This window comes from Sus scrofa, chromosome 9 (genome assembly GCF_000003025.6).
Source record: "Sus scrofa isolate TJ Tabasco breed Duroc chromosome 9, Sscrofa11.1, whole genome shotgun sequence".
Lineage (NCBI taxonomy): Eukaryota > Metazoa > Chordata > Mammalia > Artiodactyla > Suidae > Sus > Sus scrofa.
Genome location: NC_010451.4, coordinates 128,876,875 through 128,898,463, shown reverse-complemented (window position 1 = coordinate 128,898,463; position 21,589 = coordinate 128,876,875). Strand labels below are relative to the sequence as shown.

Below are 21,589 nucleotides of genomic sequence, written 5' to 3'. Positions count from 1 at the left end.
ACAAAACAAAAACCAAAAAACAACCCCCCCCACAAAACAACAACAGCAACAACAAAAACTTCTGCAAAATAAACATTAGGGTTTTTTTTTTTTGATAAAGAAAAATTTTATTTCTACATCTTTTCAAGATTTCTTTCAGACTGATTTTCCCTCATGTATTATTTTGCTTTTATTTTTTACCACAGGAAGTAATTCTCAATAAACCTTAAAATTCAGGATGCCTTGGTGTGCATTTCTCTCCATAACACACTTCAAGGCAAAGCTTTTGAAGTGGAGCAAACTTCAAAGTTGGACCCTAAGCTTTTGAAGTGGATCTACCCTGAGAATGATTTTCAAAACAAGAGAGTTATATGCTCATTGTCCCTGTGCTTCACACATGACAGAAAAGAAATGTGTGGTGACAAATGGTACCTTTTCCAAGGCCTAAAGCATTTAAACCAATATGCACAGTGTTCAAATGGTTTCACTTAAGATTTTGGAGCAGAAGTAAAAATATGTTAAAAAATATAAAAGGAAGCTTGAGGCTCTCTTTATTATCTGCAAACACAATGGATTAAAACAACTGTTTAATTTTCAAGCTTGATGTGGAATATGTAAGAGTGACTGTGAGGTGACTACAAAAATTCAAGTTTAAGTTATGTAAATTAACCCATCTCAACAAGCCCAGGTTTATCTATTCTTAATATGTGTTTGAAATACAGTCAAATACCGTTTGGGATAGACTAGAACAATAAAAAGAGATTATCAGAAAAATAAAGTAAAAACACAATATCTAGTTCCTTTAAAAAAAGCAAAATTATTGATGGGATAATTAATTATATAAAACAGTTATAAAAAGTTATATAAGGTTATAAAAAATTATATAAAACAGTTATAAAAAGTACAAATTATGACTATGTGGTGGTTTCCCTTGTTTTCTAAATAAAGTTGTAATTTCTCAGAGCTTTCTACATGCTAAAACTTTGCATTAATCAATGACATGTCAGGTGGAAAAAGTCTAAAACTTAGTATCTTTCATTTCTAATTTAAGGCCTCCAACTAGGGCTAAAAAATTCAATATAAAAATATAAAAGTATAAATATTACAATGCTAAACAATGATAAAAAGATACATTTATGAGACATGACCGTGATGTTACTTTCATCTGAGCATTATATGAAAGCAGAATTATTATGATTTTTTTGTCCTTTTAGGGCAGCATATGGAAGTCCCATGCTAGGGGTCAAATCAGAGCTGTAGCCACAGGCCTATGCCACAGCAATGTGGGATCCAAGCCATATCTGCAACTTACACCACAGCTCACGGCAATGCTGGATCTTTAACCCACTGAACAAGGCCAGGGATTGAACCTGCATCCTTATGGATTATTAGTCAGGTTCATTACTGCTGAGCCATGATGGAAACTCTTGAGAACAGAATTTTTATATTGTAACTTGTGGTCATATTTTTGGTTTCAATCCTCTTGTCTTTCATTTCTAAAAACTATAGTGGAGAAAATATATTTTATTAAAATAATTTGAATTCCTCTATCTTGTTCATATTGGTTTTCTTCAAGAAAAATCTGCATTTTGATTCATCACCACAATTGATGTATCAAACTTCTACTTTTAGAAGGAAATTATTTCAGACTTTATTTTCCATGGTCAAGCTTTAGTTACAAGTCTATCTTTAAGTATTGAAATTTTTTATTTCAGGGCTTGCAATTTAAACTTTTTAGTTATCTTGCTAAAGGTGATTGTAGGGCAAGTTAGTTAATAATCCAAATAATCATAGATGGATCTTATGCTTAGTTGGGCTGCACTTATATTATTCATTTTGTTTAAGTTAACATTTTCTTAATTCTTCCACTCAGTTTTCCTGTAAGCTCTCTCCTATTGATGGCTGAGATCACAGTAATTTGAAAATTAATATAATATACCCTTATGAAACTGACCCAACAGGCTGAATCCTGCACACTTTTTTCCATGATTCCCTGGAAGTTTATTGAGTTACATGAAGCCAGGGTCAGAGACTTTAACTGCTACATTAAGCTGTGTAGTTTCTCCATCTTTTCCAGCCGGAATCTGCATCTTGAGTTCTGCCCAGCTGTCTCATAAATATTTGTGACTGATCACAACAGAAACTAGGTGAGACTGTAAGTTGATCAGCTCATACCAAATCCACCCGACAGGAAAATAAAATGAATATTTTTGGACTGTGGATGGATCAATGACACCAAATAGCTGAAAAAAAAAAGAGTATTTTTTTGGATTGCAGTTATTGCTGAGTATGCTGAGTAACAAGCAATGCCAAAATGCATTCGCTTAAATAATCATTTTACTTTGTTCACAATTTTATGAGTCAGGACCCTGGTAAAGGTTCTGCTGGGCAGTTCTGCTCTTCCCACTGGTGTCAACTTGAGTGGCTGGGGCTTGAAGACCCATTCCCAATGTGGCTTTTTCACTCACTGGCTTCTCAGTGTTCCTTACTACCTCTCATTCTCCACACGGCTTCTGACTCTCCAAGGCCTCTCCAGGTTGCTTGGGCTTATTACAATAGTGTTGCCAAGAGAGTCCAGCCTCTCACATGGTAGCTGGCTTCCCCCGCAGCAAGTGATTAAAGAGAAAGTGAAAGCCTACCAAAACTGGGGTAAGGCTTCCAATTACTTGGCTTCAGGAGGTCCAGGGCATCACTGCTCTTCGTTCTATTGCTCAAGCAAGTCTGCCAGGCCAGCCCAGTTTCCAGGGGAGGAAGGGAATAGACTCCACTTCTCAGTGGGCAAACAATATCAAAAACAGATCCCACTGTATGATGGGGAGTGGTGTCAGGAGGGAAAAAATTAACGACAGCTATCTGGAAATGAAATATCACAAAATCACAAAGACTATTATTTTATGGCACATGAATTAACTTTTGCAAGACTCTGGGGGTCAGAGTCTCTCCCTATTTATTTAACAGTTTCCTGCAGGCATTTACATGGCATGGCTTCAAAACGGGGGAGCTCCTTGGGGGAGGGTGTGTGTAGGAGACCAATCCCCCGCTATTTTGAAAAATATAAAAACTCACTTTGCAGGGATGTAAATGGAAGCAAAAGCATTTTGAATAATCTTAAATCTCCTTAGCAACTTCAACGTTATAATTGGTTTTTGTTCACCACACTTTTATTTTTTTTATTAATTAATTTTTTTTTTCTGTCTTTTTGCCATTTCTTGGGCTGCTCCCGCGGCACATGGAGGTTCCAAGGCTAGGGGTCGAATTGGAGCTATAGCTGCCGGCCTACGCCAGAGCCACAGCAATGCCAGATCCGAGCTGCGTCTGCAACCTACACCACAGCTCACAGCAACGCCGGATCCTTAACCCACTAAGCAAGGGCAGGGATCGAACCCACAACCTCATGGTTCCTAGTCGGATTCGTTAACCACTGCGCCACCACGGGAACTCCCTACACTTTTATTATAAGTTCTTGAAGTTATATTATCTGATGGTAACAGTTTCATTAATGAAGCCTAACTAATTCTGAAGTTGACTGTAAACTTTTTTTTTTTTTTTGCTTTTTAGGGCCACACCTGCTACATATGGAAGTTCCCAGACTAGGGGTCCAATTGGAGCTACAGCCACCAACCTACAACACAGCTACAGCAACATGGGATCGAAGCTGTGTCCGTGACCCACACCACAGCTCACAGCAACGCCTGATCCTTAACCCACTGAGTGAGGCCAGCAATTGCACCCAAAACCTCATGGTTCCTAGTTGGATTCATTTCCACTGCACCACAATGGGAACTCCTCTCTGTAAACTTCTTATGAAAGCTATTACTATTTGAACATGAAATTTCATCCTTAATGCCTACCAAATGTCTTTGGTGTTAAATACTAGCAGTTTCCTAATGGTCTTCTGCCTGAAATCTATGTCTTGAATAGTAAAAGCTGTTCTATTTTTAGGGAAAAATTAAATACAAACAAATATCCCCCCCTTTTAAATGGTAGTATCCAAGAATTCTTGAAATATAATTACAACCTAATCTACATCTAGAAATTCTTGATAAGTTAAAACAATCTTAATTCCTGAGGAACAGCATAATGGCTGGGAAAGATCAGAGCGCACAGCACTGGAAGAAGTGAAGGAGGTTGCAAACTGGAAGAACTCACAGAGGTTAGATTTGGGGTCAGACACTTCCTGTCTCGAGCTACGTGTACCATGATGAGCCTGAACGGCAGTGCCCAAATAAGCTTCTGTGTTCAAACAGAAGGGAAAGAGGCTCTCCATTTATTGTAAGAAGCCAGGCCTCTGCAACGCATGTTACACACACTATCACATATTAAAGCTTGCAGTTTCCTAAATTCTTATTACCTCCATTTCACTGGTGAGAAAACAGGCTTATTCAATTTGAGTCCCTTGCTCAAGTTGATACAGCTAAGAAATGAGGAGCTGGAATGTGGTCTGAGGCCTCCTGCTCTCCAAAGTCCATTCACTCTGCTGATTACAACATACATGAACACTTATGATATCACAACTCATCGCCCCCATCTGGGAAGACAAACGGTTGTCATGGAATTTTATAGATGGGGAAACTGAGGCTCAGCAGGATTTTTATTCTTCTTGCAGTTAAGAAAAGTCAGAGTGACTTGCACAAAACAGAACTAGAAGACAGAGGTGGCAGGACTCAAACATGTTTCTATTGTCACCTCTCAGCACATCGCTGAGGCTCACAGTCTACTCTTGTTCCCTGGTTTCTGATCTCTACATTATTAAATGCTAAAATTTATTCATTCATTCGCTCATTTGTCAAAAAATATTTATTTAGTGCATAGTATTTATGGGAGGTTAAAATATTTAAGGGAGTTGACATGTTTAAGATGCATCTCCCTAATCCCCATCTCCAGAGTATTAAAAAGAAATGTGCATTCCACAACTTTCTTTTTTGAAATAAACAAAACCCCAAAGCTCAAGGTAGCACCTGAATTAGTTTGCATTTTTATTTTTAATTTTTATGTCAGGCTGGGGTAAGTTGGATCAAATGTGAAGGAAAGCCACGGACTTGCAGTCAGCTGAGACATGACTTAGTTAATTTTGTTGGCAAATTGTCTCCTTGACTAAGAAAAAGTCAAGGCCTGTGAGTATGTCTGGGGCCAGAATGATCTCTTTGTCTCCTGGAGGACACGACCTTGCCCACGCTACAGCAAGCAACAACTCAAGTCGCAAAAGGACTTGAGGAGAAGAGCTTTCTCATGCTTGTACGGAAGTTACGTGGAAATGACAGATGTACAATAATATGAAGAGTAAAAAATTAGTTGGGAAAGAGGCAGTATGATCTCTCAATCTTTTTCAACTTCTTAGACTTTCCAGATGTATCTTTAATTTTTATTTGTAAAGCTAAGACACACATGACAATACTTCAGCCTTAAGGCCCATGTTCCTTTTCTTTCATAGCTGGTAGTAGATTCTGAGGGAAGTGTTTGGGTGGGGATGTGAGTTGGGGTAGAAAGTTTAACATGAATGTTTTATTAATGTTAAGTGGAACTAAGGTACATCTACACAAAAGAAAGTTATTTTTGAAAAAAATGATGTGGAAAATGCTCATGATATAATGAAATATAAAACATCAGAATACACTATCACAGTCCAGTCTGAGACCACACACTAGAGAGAAAAAAAAGACTGGAAAGAAAAAACTCTTACCTGTGTTATCTTATAGTGAGGAGGTTTACTGTGATTTTAATTTTTTCCTAGTACTTTCTTGTGTTTCTAAACTTTCTGTGGGATCATGTGCTTATAGAGAGTTTAATAGTCAGAAAAAAGATTCATCAGGAAAAGTAAAGTTGTTTCCTGATCTTTGGGCTTGAACAGATTTCCTTTATGTTCAGATCTCGTTAAAATGTGACCCCACAAATCTTGTTTACCTCACTGGTTTGCTGTTCCTTTATCCCATTAATGAAGTCTGTGTCTCCAGAGAGTACGACCCAAGAGGAGATGGAAACTGATGAGACATTTTAAGTAACATCCCCAAAGAGAGGAGGGAGCAAAGACAAGGAAGAATAAACAGTAAAATCAGAGGAATAACCAGGGCAAAGAATCAGGATTCTTGCTTTTCTTATTTATTTTATTTTAATTTTTACTTTTTGCCTTTTTTAGGGCCACATCTGCAGCACATGGAGGTTCAGTCTAGGGGCCTACACCACAGCCATAGCAATGCCAGATCCGAGCTGCGTCTTCAGCCTACACCACAGCTCATGGCAACGCCGGATCCCTAACCCACTGAGTGAGGCCAGGGATCGAACCCACAACCTCATGGTTCCTAGTGGCTGTGCCACAATGGGAACGCCTAATATTTATTTATTTATTTAGATTCTTGCTTTTCATTTTAGCATAAATCACCAATTCGATTCTCTTGAGGTTCTGTATTCTTTCCTCACTTTCTCCTTCCTTGTCCTATTTCTCTCTCTCTCTCTCTCTCTCTCTCTCTCTCTTTGTCTTTTTGCCATTTCTTGGGCCGCTCTTGCGGCATATGGAGGTTCCCAGGCTAGGGGTCGAATACGAGCTATAGACACTAGCCTACGCCAGAGCAGCGCGGAATCTGAGTCGTGTCTGCAACCTACACCACAGCTCACAGCAACGCCGGGTCCTTAACCCACTGAGCAAGGTCAGGGATCGAACCCGCCACCTCATGGTTCCTAGTCGGTTTCGTTAACCACTGCACCACGACGAGAACGCCCCTATTTTTTTCTTTCTTCTTCCATTCTCATGTACTTCCCTTCTCTTTCAAACTTCTTGTTTTTATTTTTTATTTTTTTGGATACTGGTAATTACAGCTACCTACCACATGCAATGCAAGTTTTTAAGAGGCAGGACCAGGTAATAAAAATGATACAGAAATACTTATCTACAAAACAGAAACCGACTGACAGCTTTCAAAATAAAACTTATGGTTACCAAAGGGGAATCATAGGAGGGGAAGGGATAAATGAGGAGTTGGGAATTAACATATATACACTACTATATCTAAAATAGGTAACTAACAATGACCTTCTGTATAGCATAGGGAAATCACTCAATATTCTGTAGAAACCTATATGGGAAAAGAATCTGAAAAATAATGGATATCTGTATATGTATAACTGATTCACTTTGCTGTGCACCTGAAACAAAGACAATATTCACTATACTCCAATAAAATCTTAAAAGAAAAAAAAAAAAGAAATCTAGGGCCTTCTGACTCCCAAATTCCACATTATGTTGCCTCCTTATTGAAATCCAAAGAAAGAAATGAATTGTTTTTTCTTGTTAAAAATAAAGTGCAATTGCAAAAATGTCTGGGATGTTTCCATGCCATTTTGATTTGCATTCAAACCAAAGAAAACTAAACCCAAACTGGTCATATCTTCCAGTTTTTCCAGTATCAAATGGCATTGCAATATGTGAAACAAGGATTCAGAAGTCATCTCCACAGTCAGAATACAAAAATAGGCTAGAGAAGCCAAATGCATAAACTGCTGAAACAAAGGACCGACCGTAAGCCACAGAACATTTACATTCATGTTTCTAAACAGCTCTCAATTATTATACACTTGATATAATTCTCGTCCTCAGCTGAATTTAAAGTAGCAGAAATTTCCTACTTGTTAGGGTAGCAGTGCTGAATCAAAAAGCAATTCATATTTGGTTAAAAGATAAAAGCTTCAAGGCTTCCCGTACAAATGTGGCAGAGAGTCAGCATCAACAAATCCTCCCTATTCTCTTAACAATGTTTGTTTCTTCAGTAAACTGCAAACAAATTAGCAATTTTGCTTGTTATGTTAATATTTTGGCAATGATGACTGTCATTCACTATGGAGCTAACATTTTGAAAGTCTTTCCATCAAAATTTCTGGAGAAAATAAATTGTGTTTGTTAAGATAAAGCCTGATTAAAGCTCAATTAAGTGGCAATTCATATCTAAAGCTTGACTGCATACACATCCACTGTTTTTGTCTAGTAAGAGATTTTGAAAAATAACTTAGGAACTTGAATTCACATAAACATATAAAGAACTATTTTAAAGTGAACAATTCAGTGGCACGTAACACTCTCACAATGTTGTCAACCACCACCTTTATCTAGTTCCAAAACATTTCCATCACTCTAAAGTAAAAGCCCTGTCCGTTAAGCAGTTTCTTCCCATTCCTTCCTCTTCCCAACCCCTGGCAACAATCATTCTGTGTTCTGCCTCTGGATTTCTCTCTTCTGGATATTCATATAAATGGAACCATGAAATATGTAATCCTTTGTGTCTGGCTTCTTTCACTTAGTATAATGTATTTGAGGTTCATCCACGTTGTAGCATGTATCAGTATTTCATTCCGTTTTGTTTTCAGTTTTACGGAAGTGTAACTGACAGACAAAATAACGATATTTTAAAGGGTTACAGTGTGATGGATGATTTCATATATGCATCCATCATGAAAGGTTTCCCATGACTGAGTTAAAACATCCATCTCCTCCATCACATTATATATTTATCTTTTTGGGTGTGCACACAAGAACACAAGATCTACTCCCTCAGCAAACTTCAAGGCTACAGTACAGGTTAATCAACTATAGTCCCTGTGATACAAGAATCCCGCAGAACTTATTCCCCCTAAGTTTATATTCTTTCCCAATCTCTTCTCATTTCTCTCCCCCAACCCTTGGCAATCACCCTTTTACGCTGTTTCTGAGTTTTATTAATTTACTTATTTTGGAATAAAAATGCTTTTTTTGGCCAGATCCCACACAGGTCCCAGCCAGGCCCTGGCTCTGAGCCTGTTCTGTGGTCCCCACCCTGGCCTGAAGTGCCAGGTATTCCTGTGAGGTGTGCAGGTGTCCAGGAGCATGCTATGTGTGGGGTGGGTCTCTCTGGCCTGTAGGCGCTCAGGCACTGTGGTAGCCCCAGCCCTCCCTGTAGCCCCCGCTGTAGCTGCTCAGGCACTGTGACAGCCCCAACCTAAAGACAGCTGGGGTGGAGAGAAGTTCTTACCTGCCCAGGCTCAGGGACCACATGAATCCACACAGTCCTTTCTATGGTGGAACATGGGTAGATATTGGTGGAAGGAAACGTAGCAACAGCGCCAAGAAGGGAGCCCACTTGGAATGTCTCCCCAGCAACACCAGCAGTCCCCTCCCTCAATGCAGCTGGGATCTGGCAGCTGCTTTAAGGTATGAGAACATGCCCAGACACAGAACCCACAAAGCCACTACGAAGACTACCCCTGCAGAGGTGCCCACGAGAGCAGGTAAGGGCTCAGGATTGTCACGCCATCAGGTAGGGCCCCAAAATCACGCCCAGCAGAGAGAGACCATCCAGCCCTGCCAGGGACCTGCAGAGAACACCCCAGGACCAGGAATCAGGTGAGGGGTTGGCAGCACTGCCCAGCACCACGGCCAAGTGCCCATGGGTAATAGCTCTGCACGGCAGGCACCATGCCCTTGGTCAGGCATTGGTGACGGCCAACAGGCCTAGCAGGCAGGCACCACAGGTAGAGGGCAGCCCATGGGCGCAGGGTCTGGGCTGGGGGTGGTGCCTGCGGCCTGGCTGGTGGCCCCTACAGCAGGGAGGCCTCTTCCTTTTCCCCTACTCCTGGGGCTCCCACCCGCAGGCCAGGCACTGGGCCCCCTCTGGGTACAGATGGTGGTGACAGACAATAACAGGAGGAGACCCTGGAAGGTGGCAGTTGGATGGGGGCCTGCTCATCCTTGCCGGTGGCCAGCTGCCTCCACAGGGTCCACCCACAGACCCAGGTGCCCCAGCACCACAAGCACGGAGAGGCAGGAGGGGCGACGCCAACTCTTGGGAAGGTCTTTTACCCTCACACGCAACGCCATCCAGATCCCGCTGACGGCGGCCAGTGAGCGGTGCCAAAGGGCGCCCGAGCTGATCGGTCAGCACCTTTGGCTCAGCGCAGGTGCTGCCATTCAACCCAGGGCTGCAGCCTCCAGGACAGGGCAAAGGTCTCAGCCCGTTCTTCTTCCCCTTAGGGCCAAAGAAGATGCTCTGTCTCTCCGAGGACCCGAAGACCCCTTCAAGGAGCATAGGCAGCCTGTGCCGGGATCACCACACAGCAAGGCGGGCGACAGGGAAGTGGGAAGGCGCCACAGCCCCAGGGGAATATGATGAAAGGGGAAGACAGTCTTCAGGTCTGAGTTGCCGAGACGCCCACCACACTCACCCTCATGGACACAGGACAGGGTCTCCATGACAGGGCCACGTCTCAGGCGGCGGGCACACCTCTGCAGCTTCTGCGAGACTCACCACAGCCCCTCTGGTGGAGTCTGGGGGTGTGGCCACGGCAGGCACCGCCCCTCGTGCGTCAGGGGGCGGAGCGGAGCTGCAGGTGCGCAGGGGGCTTGGCCTCGGGTACTGCAGGGTCGGCTTGGTGGCAAGGCCTCTGGCTGTTCCGCTCCGTTTTGAGGGCGCACCTCCTCCCGCCCAGGGCAGCCGACCAGAAAACACAGCCGAGCAGAAGCAAGGACTCCAACTCACGACCTGGACTGGGGAAGCCTCTGGCTGGTGCCCCCACTGGCGTGGCCCATTGCTCCTGTGAGTTTGGTGGTTTTTGTTTTTAAAGATTCCACTTATAAGTGATACCCCGCCTGTCAAAAGTTAATTGACTATATATCTATGGGTTTATTTCTGGCCTCTCTAGTCTATTTCATCAATCTATGCATCTGCTTTTATGCCAGTCCCATACTACTTTGCTTACGATAGCTTTGTATCATAGTTTGAAATCTGGACGTGTGATGCCTCCAGCATTGTTTTTCTTTTTTCAAAATATTTTGCCCATTGGCATCTTTGTGGCTCCATATGAGTTTTAGGATTGTTTGGTCCGTTTCTGTGAAAAATGCTTCTGGAATTTTGGTAAGGTTTAAATTAAATCTGCAGATCCTTTTGAGTAGTATGGACATTTTAACAGCATCAATTCTAATTTCTTCAATTTCTTTCATCAGTGTTTTTATTGTTTCAGTGTACAGATCTTTCTCTTCCTTGGTTAAATTTATTCCCCAAATTTTATTTATTTATTTGTTTATTTTGATGACATTGTAAATGAAAGTTTTCTTGATTTCTTTCCATCGTTTGTTGTTAATATAGAAAAATTAGACTTTTTGTATATTGATTTTCTGTTCTATAACTTCACTAAATTTGTTTATTAGTTTCAGGGTTTTGTGTGTGTGTGTGTGTGTGTGGAGACTTTACAGTTTTCCATATATGATATCGCTGCATATGCAAACAGACTTTTACTTCCTGTTTGATTTGGATACTTTAAATATTATTTTTTGCTTGATTGCTCTTTTGGGCTTCTGGGATGATCCCAGTTAACTCCTAAATGCTGGGTAACTAGAATTTCAGACAGCATCTAGTAAAGCAGGCTGTCACATTCCTTCCAGGGAAAAACTGGGAGCTGGGTGTTCTTGTGCTTGCTCTGTGCTGAGCTGGGGGGTTAGCCACGGAAGGGCTCCCACGCCCATTTAAAAACTGCTCTTTGTTGCTTTTGTGCTGTGGGACTTGTGCAAGCTCCATTGGCTCACAAGATGGATGATTTGGGGGCTCTTGGATGGCAGCCTTAAAGTAGGGGTGCTATACGTGTTGTCCAAACCCTTTGCTTCTTAGGGTGAAGCTGGGAACTTGGGGGTTCACTCTTAATTGTATGGCACTGTGCTGGGGTGGGGTTTACGGTGAGAGTGCGTTTTAGCCTTTCCCACCTGTTTCAATGTGGATAATTTTGCTGTCACCTGATGTGTAGGGGTTGCTTGGCTAGTTTCTTGATTTCTCTCAGAGAAATGTACAGCTATGTGTATAGATATACATTTGGTCCATGGAAGAAGGAAGGTTCAGCACTGTCCTATGTCTCCATCTTGCTAATATCACCCCAAAATTATTCCTTTTAATGGCTAAATAATATTTCATTGTATGGTTCTACCAAGTTTTGCTTATTTATTCATTCATTGATGGACATTAGGGCTGATTCAACCTTTTGGCTATTGCGGATAGTGCTGCTATAATAAGTATTTTTATTTATTTTATTTTATTTTTTTTCAGTATTATATTGTTTTATTAATACTGAACTATTAATAGTGTGGGTATTTTTACAGACTAAACAGTTTTCACACAGTGCAAAATCTTTCAGGCCATTGGAAAGGCATATTCCTACTTCAGTGCACTAAATGACTCCTTGCTTCAGGCAATATGAGAATGTGGCTCAATAGCTCATACATAGAAATAGCATTATACCAAGCAGTAACCTACTCAAAAAGAAATATTTCAAGTTCAATGCAAACCTATTGTCCTTGTCAACTCTTATCCTAAATTATACATTCTGCAAATTCCATTGGATAGCCTTTCCTTTAGATGCATTTACTTTCTGACTTTAATTTCAGGAGCCCCGTAATCTTTTCTAACTTTTCTCTCTCTCTTTTTTTTTATTTTCCCACTGTACAGCAAGGGGATCAAGTTATCCTTACATGTATACATTACAATTACATTTTTTCCCCCCCTTTTTCTGTTGCAACATGAGTATCTAGACAAAGTTCTCAATGCTACTCAGCAGGATCTCCTTGTAAATCTATTCTAGTTGTGTCTGATAAGCCCAAGCTCCTGATCCCTCCCACTCCCTCCCCCTCCCATCAGGCACCACAAGTCTTTCTCCAAGTCCATGATTTTCTTTTCTGAGGAGATGTTCATTTGTGCTGGATATTAGATTCCAGTTATAGTGATATCATATGGTATTTGTCTTTGTGATTCTGACTCATTTCACTCAGTATGAGATTCTCTAGTTCCATCTATGTTGCTGCAAATGGCATTATGCATTCTTTTTTATGGCTGAGTAGTATTCCATTGTGTATATATACCACCTCTTCCGAATCCAATCATCTGTCGATGGACATTGGATTGTTTCCATGTCCTGGCTATTGTGAATAGTGCTGCATGAACATGGGGTGCAGTGTCTCTTTTAAGTAGAGTTTTGTCCGGATAGATGCCCAAGAGTGGGATTGCGGGTCATATGGAAGTTCTATGTATAGATTTCTAAGGTATCTCCAAACTGTTCTCCATAGTGGCTGTACCAGTTTACATTCCGACCAACAGTGCAGGAGGGTTCCCTTTTCTCCACACCCCTCCAGCACTTGTTATTTGTGGATTTATTAATGATGGCCATTCTGACTGGTGTGAGGTGGTATCTCATGGTAGTTTTGATTTGCATTTCTCTTTATAATAAGTATTTTTAAACGTTGCTTTTTATCAAAGCTGTGTGGACACGTGGTTTTGATGGTCAGTTAGTTCCATAAGACCTCTATGAGAAATAGCAGATTCCTGAAGAAGCCTCCCACCACTTTGCTGCTGAGTTTTTTTGCTCCTTAAAAGTTGGCGGGAATAGTAACTCTTCACAGCCCTGCGTGATCTTTGGAAATTGTTCTACTCCTTTCTGCCATGTGTCAACCAGTCCTGGCCTTTCACACATGTGTCAACCAGTCCTCAGCCTGCAGGGCTCCAGGGCTCAGATGCTCTCTCCATGTGGTGCCTTCTCTCCTGTTCTTGGCCCTGCAGATTCTTGCCATCTATGCCTTCCCCAACTCAGTCTCCGTCTCCTCAACTTTGGGCTCTGTTTTTTTTTTTTTTAGGGCTGCATTCTTGGCATATGGAAGTTCCTAGGCTAGAGGTCCAATCACAGCTGTAGCTGCCAGCCTACACTACAGCCACAGCAACACCAGATCCGAGCCTCATCTTTGACCTACACCACAGCTCACAGCAATGCCAGATCCTTAACCCACTGAGCAAGGCCAGCGATGGAACCTGAGTCCTCATGGATACTAGTCAGATTTGGTTCCTCTGAGCCACAATGGGAACTCCAACTTTGGGCACTTTTTAGCCTCCCTCCCTCTTCTTTGCAGCCTGGAGATTGCCTGAATTGGGTCCCTCTGTACAGCTTGTCTTGTTTCCCTTCTCTCCATCACCACAGTCCTGCACTGCCTCTTGTCCACTGCCTGAAAACCATTTTTCCATATCTGATTTTCTCTGCATTTAATGGAAAAGTATAAACAAATCCAGCTGTGTGTGTGTGAGAGGGGAACACAATTCAGTCCATGGCAATGATCAACTCGATTTCTTGTTTAGAATGTGTGGGGACACAATTCAGTCTATGGAAATGATCAACTCTTTTTCTTGTCTAGGGTTTAAGCTCCTTTGAAGAAAAGAATCATTTTTTTTTTCTTTATTGCATTTTTTTTCTCCATCAACACCTTTTCTGCTGCCCACCCTCTACTCATGTCCTGAGCATCATCTAATCCATAGTTAGGTGTTATGACCAGGTAAATTCCAGGTGTAGCTTCATTAGTTCATGATGACTGTATAGAATCCTCCAGATTGTACTGTTTGCAGTGGCCTGAAGGCACTGAAGGACCTACTGAATCATTACTAGATACCGTGGAAAGTGAAGGTAAACAGTTATATATATCAAAACCTTTCTGTATTTCTGACAAGTCAAATTATCATCTGGGCATAAAGTGTAGAATTTATGTCCTCCTAAGAATATACTAAATGTCAGTCTTAAATGGAAGAATTTTACGGAAGCACCTGTTAGAATTATAAAACCTTTTAAAAAATCATCTTACCCCATACATGTGTATGTGCAAGAATTATCACAAGATAAAATAGAAGGGTATTTCATAAATCATTTTGCAAGACTTGCAACAATAACAGTTTAGCCCATAGTCTTCCTAATGAAATCTTTTACATTCTAACTATCCACCTATCAAATTAATCCCTTGCTGAGTAACCCTGAGACTATGTTGCTTGAGGAACATTATGAACTGTTAGGGGGTCACAATCTTGCATATCAATTGGTAGTGACTCAGCTCTTACTGACCTTTGACTGTTCTGGTCCCTGAATTAAACATAAAGATAAACTTGTGACTCATCTGGATTTTAAATTTTGGATGCTACTAGGAGCAAATTTTAAAATAAACATTGCATTTTAACATGCTTATTTTTCTGAAGCGGGTGAATCGAACATTTCAAGTTTTAGAACCCATAATTCATTTTTCTGTGTTTTTCAAACAGACAATAAGCAGCGGAAAAAGCCCATCTTTATTATTTTAGCTCTGTACTCTCTGACATTATGTTCAGTGAGATCATTTTAAAAAGGTTAAGTGACTTGGAAATCTACAAGTTTCCTGTTGTTTTCAGTTCTTCTCCCAGGAGAAATTGGCCACGAGTCTTTCTGACCTGTGAAACCATTTGAGTAAAGCTGTAGTAAAGAAAAGGGCAAAGAGTGAGGAAGGTAAATAATACGTATCTAGAGCTAGGGAAGACACAGAAAAAATAGGGTGTGATTCTTATACAAATGGCATTTTTAGTAAGATTCTAGAAATCAGAGTTATATCAACATTAAGAACATTCAAGTAAGTCTGTAACTGAGAGCTCTGTCTCGTGGTGAAAATTGCACACACTAGAAAGCATCAGAGAAAGGAGGCATTCGTATGGGTTTAGAGGAACTGAGAGACAGTAGAATGTTCTGGGAGTCTATAATGGAAGGGAAGTGAGAATTTGTTCACAAGCCAGGAGAAAGGAGGGCATGCTCTCTAGGTGGAGCAGCCCCCAGCAAAGATGAGAAGGTAGCAAAGGAGTGTTTTTGCCCATTGGGAACCTGCCAGATGAAGGGATGATGGGAGAACATCTCTAGAATGGGAAGAAGGTTGAAGAAGATGCTTTCACGATGATAGAACCATTAACCCACCACAATAGCTGTTCGTTTTGAAAACAGTTTTTTTTACTAACTGCAAATTTTGGAAAATATATCTGAGGTGGGAAGTGAGAGAAAAATCTGTGAGGGTTCTGCTGGGCCACGTCCTGGCACAGCCCCTCACTGGCTGTGTGATCTTGGGAAATTTCCTTAATTTGTTCAGCTTCTGAAGTTCCCCTAGTCCTGTCTTCTCTCAACTTGTCTTGCTTTACTTCCTCCTATTTTCCACATATCAAGTTCATTTCTGCCATAAACTCCCATAAACTCCTTTTGGAGTTTTTTTTTTAGGTTCAACTTTTTAATTAAAAAAAAAAAAAAAGCTCCCTGTTTATAACATCCTGATGAAGCCTGGGGGCCTTTGCAGTTATATGGTCCTCTTTGAGCTCCCTCTTCTCTGGACTCTTATTTTGAATCTGTAGCACACCTCATTCAGTCCTCACTCATGAACTTACTCACATTTTGTGCATTTTTTGGTGTGTGGTTGTGTGTCTCACACTTGGTCACACTTTTTCTTTTTTTAATAGCCGTGACCTTGATATGATATTGAACCCATGGGTGATGCTCATTGTGCATGTGTCAGTTAACTTAGCAGGGTGATAGTTCTGAATTTTTGGTTACTTACTTTGACATTCTTTTTCTTTTTTTTATTAGCTTTTAAATGGTTTTTATTTTTTTTTCCATTATGGATGGTTTACAGTGTTCTGTCAATTTTCTGCCATACAGCAAGGTGACCCATTCACACATACATATATACATTCTTTTTTCTCCCATTATCATGCTCCGTCATAAGTGACTAGACATAGTTGCCAGTGCTATGCAGCAGGATCTCATTGCTTATTACTTTGACATTCTTAAGGATTGTTCATCAAAGTATGCTCTTCAGTTAGCAGGAAAAAAGTTGTCATGTTCGCCAGAGTTCTTATTTCCATATTTTTGAGATCTTTCATAGCAAATACTGAAGTAGGAAATAAGAGAATGAAATCTTGGGACTAAGCCTAGTGAAATGTATAATAATAAAGTCTATTCATAGAGGGTTTTGTGTAAAGTTTTCCCATGTGATAGTTCCATGATTTTAGGTACATAGTCACACAGCTGTGTTTTTCTCCCTAAAATTTTTTCCACTTTCTTTAGTAGATGCCTGGAACATTAGCATACAGATTTTATTATATTTTAATGTTTATTCTTTACATAGTGAGCTTTGAGAATTATCACATATTAAAGAAATAGCCATCACATTTCCTAAAACATTATCCCTGTATTAAAAACATCAAACTTTTGCTGCTAAAATTAAACTTATCATCATGATGTAGATGGTTATGATTAACTTAGAATTAAGATATGAAACATCTTAATGGGAAGTTGAGTGGAATAATGCACATCTCTTTTTTAATGTATCTTTTCTAAAGACCTATAATTTTTTTTTTTTGGTCAAAGCAGCTACAAATTTAAAATAATTTCCTAAATAATGACTTACATAAGTTTATTAGAACAAATGTTGCAAATTTATGCTCAAATTACTCATGTGTTTTAAACCACAGAGCAAATGGATATGTTTTCCTTCAGGTAGCATTTTACTCTTCAAATTATATTTATATTGGTATGTTATTTCTAACAAACTCCAGCTTTTCTAACAGACTCCAGCAAAGATAACCCTCTTCTTTCATTCAGAAAGGGTGTAATGCTTGTATTTTGGGGAAAAAAAACCCCAACCCTTTCACATGGTTAGTCAAACTGTGTAAGTTACCAGGCTGAGATGGCATAGCATATCAATTATTTATTTATTTATTTGAGACAGTGACCACTGTGCATTACTTAAAATTTTTAAGTTTTGAATAATTAATACATAGACTTGGTACATAATTTAAATGGTTCAAAAAAGGATACAAGATAAAACACATTTTGTACTTATCCTTGACCAACCACCCACTTTTCTGCTTGAGTCAACTGCAGTCAGTTGACTGGTTTTATTACATGTCCTTCTAGAGAGAGTCTGTGTTTATGGATATATAAATATATGTATATATTCTATTTTCACACAAATCATGGACAGTACAGTTTTCCATCTTCTTCCACCCAGCAGCCTGCATTGGGGATTGTTCAGTTTCAGAACCTAGTTATACTTTTCAGTGGCTATTTTTAAAATCTATTTTATATCTATAAAGCAGGATGTATTTCCCCAGTGCCCATCAATGGGTTGTCTCCGATCTTAAACAGTCTTTTGCTCATGCTCAACTAATAAATAGCTTTGTGCCTGCAATGTCGAGTACATGTTGAAGCATTTCTAGAAGACAAATTTGTAGAGTTGGGTAAAGTTGTTAGGGCAGAGGTTGTCAGGGTAAGGCTGTTATGCTTTTTAAAATTTGGTTGGCATGGACAAACTACCAACATAGTAGCACTAGTTTTATTATACCAAAGAGGATAAGGGCCTGTTTATTCCTACCCTCACCAAAAAGTATCAAATATTTTGATTTTTGGAATTCTGTTTGGTAAGATAATAAAAGATTTTATGTAGAATTTCTTTTACTATGAGTGAAATTCTGTATCATGTATTTATTTTTTAAATGATTTTCATTTTTTCCCATTACAGCTGGTTTATAGTGTTCTGTCAATTTTCTACTGTACACCTAGGTGACCCAGTCACACATACATATATATACATTCTTTTTTCTCGCATTATCATGTTCCATCATAAGTGACTAGTTATAGTTCCCAGTGCTACACAGCAGGATCTCATTGTTTATTGATTCCAAAGGCAATAGTTTGCATCTATTAACCCCCAATTCCCAGTCCATCCCACTCCCTCCCCCTCAGCAACCACAAGTCTGTTCTCCATGTCCATGATTTTCTTTTCTGTGGAAAGGTTAATTTGTGCCGTATATTAGATTCCAGATATAAGTGATATCATGTGGTATTTGTCTTTCTCTTTCTGACTTACCTCACTGAGTTTGTAGTTCCATCTATGTTGCTGCAAATAGCCTTATTTTGTTCTTTTTTATGGCTAAGTAGTATTCCATTGTGCAATATCTTTCAAAATGTTTAGGAGCCATTTCTTTATACTCTGAATCATCTGTTGATATCTTCTGATCTTTTTTTAATTGGTCTGTTGGCCTTATTAGTAAGTCATTGTGTATTAATGACTAATTACATATTTTTGCAAATATTTACTCCTCCTTTTTTTTGCCATGAAGAAATTTATCTTCTTTACATGTTTAAATGTTATTCTTTTCTCTTTGTCTTCTGGATTTTGTGTCATACTTATAAAAGCCTTTTATACCCTAAGATTAAAGAAAAGAAATTTTTCCTTTGGTATTTGTTAATGGTTTATGGTTTCTTTTTCTTTTCTATGTCTTTGAAAAATGTTTTAAATTCTTTCTCCATCTGATATTTACTCAAAAGTAAAGAATAAGATAGGAATGAAACAATTTTTCATCATACAGCTACTCTGTTAATACAGGATTATTTATTGAATAATAGATTTATCCAGTAACCCATCTTTATCTTCAGATATTCATCATAGTCTAAAGAACTCAATGTATTTTTTCCTATTTCTAGATTCTTTCTTCTGATCCATTGATTAGTGTGTTTTAACTATGTTAGTATCATCATACTCTTTTAATTATTGTAACCTTAAAATAGTTTTCAATATCTAATGAGTCTAGCCATCATTTCTCTTTAATTTTTTCAGGATTTTCCTTGGGTTTCTTTTTTCACGGGAAATTTAGAATCTGCTTGCCTATTTAAAAAGAAACTCCAGTTTTATTTTAATTGAAATGGTAATAAACATTTGTATAGGGAGAATTGGCATCTTTGTACAATGATTTTCCTACCCAGTAACAGTATGTGTTTTTCCACTTATTAAGGTCTAATGTTGTATCTCTCAGCAGTGTTTAAAATATTTCTGCATATAAATTTTTTTATATTTGGACTAAGTTTATTCTAGATATTTTATCTTTTTGATACTATTTTGAGTGTGTATATCTTTTCCTTAGAGTGTGTCTGGTGATTATGGCTATTTTTTGAACTAATTTTGAACTCAGACATCTTTCTGAATTTTCATATTTTTGCAGTATAGGAGTTTTTTCATGAATTCTCTTGGATTTTTCAGGTATACATGCATCTAATCTTCAAATAATGTAAATGTTACCTAATTTCTGCTGTTTACACCTCTTATTTCTTTCTTTTGTTTAATCGCCTTAGTTAATAAGTTAAGAACCCTGCTAAATAGATAAGTTAACTGCCTAGTCGTCCTCGACTTAATGAAAACTATCTTTTTGCTTTTCACTCTTCTAGAAAGCAGTTCATTTCACCTATGTTTTCATATTTATTTGCACATAACTGAGAAGTCTGTTTGGATTTGTCCTTTTAGTCCTACATTTGTAGGACTTTAATATCCTTTATTAATTTACTATTTATATGCAAAGAGCCACCTACTAAAGCTGAAAGTTCAAGGGTACAGGAGATAGGCAGCTGCTGGGTTGGCTTTTATATTCATGATTTTACTTTATTTTTGGCATCTGGAGATTTTGTTACTTTCTTACAAGCTCAGCAATGCATTTAAAAGTGTTTAAACTCTCTTATCTAGCATTTCCAGGTGTTTTATGGCCAGTGGCTTTCAGTCTTCTATATGCTGTCAATAGAAATCCTATGTCTTTTTAAAAGTTACCAATACTTGTTTTTTAGGAAGTGCTTTTCTTTAGCTACTCTCACCCTTTTCTCTTTTACTATATTTCTCTCTTTCATTCCTCTTCCTCTTTATTCTTATTTACATTTTTGTAAATATTGGCTTTAGTTTTGCAAATACAATTTATTTGCTGAATTTACTGGAATTGAAACATAATTAGAGCAGCACAGAAAGTACAATGCTTCATTGGTTGCACATTGTGAATGAATTGAAGTTGTCTTTTGAGAGAATTCAGAAGAAATTGCTAGCGACGACACTAGGTTCTAAGATGCCCTCTGCCAAGAGTGCGGATGTAGAATTTCAGCTCATTGAAGGAAAACTCTTACAACAGAACTTTCACAAACTCTAAAAAAAATGTCTGTGGTCTCCCCCACTGGAATTTTTTTTTTCTTCTATTTTCTAGGGCCCCACCTGCGGCATATGGAGGTTCCCAGGCTAGGGGTCGAATCGGAGCCATAGAGACCATCCTTCTCCAGAGCCACAGCAGCGCGGGATCCGAGCTGCATCTGCAGTTGACACCACAGCTCACGGCAATGCCGGATCCTTAACCCACTGATCGAGGCCAGGGATCGAACCCACAACTTCATGGTTCCTAGTCAGATTCGTTAACCACTGAGCCATGATGGGAACTCCTCACTGGAATTTTTATAGCAAGATTGCATCCTTGGATATGTTGTAGAGGACAGGACATCAGGTGGGAAATTGCAATGGATAATCTTCCTAGTTCCTCTTGGTTCTGACACAAACAAATGCTGCAGCACACTACCCCTCAGTCTGGCTGTTGTTCTAAATGGTCCTTGGAGAGTGTTGCAATAAACAGCTCGTCCTGGTCTGCCTGCGTTACGTTGGTTCTGAATATAACTGTTGCAGGAAGGGGGATCCTCCCAGGGCCTAGGCATGGGCTCTTGTCTAACACTTGGAAGTGAATTGTCTGAGGAGATACACATGCTGAGAAAGCAAAATACTTTATTGGGACAGAGAACAGCAGGATAAGGGAACCCAGGAGAAATGCTTTGCCATGTGGCTCGGACTCTGGTTTTTTTTTTTTTTTTTTTTTTTTTTTTTAATGGGAATTGGGTTAGTTTCTGGGTTGTCTCTGGCCAGTCATCTTGCTCAGCCAATACCTGGTCTGGCCCAGGGTTCTTCTTGGTGGCACGTGCCACTCTCAGCGAAGATGAATTC

At 39.4% G+C, this 21,589-nt stretch overlaps 1 pseudogene; it reads right to left on the bottom strand.

Annotated features, from left to right (window-relative positions):
• On the bottom strand, window positions 8,872–10,025 carry LOC100627381 (annotated as a pseudogene).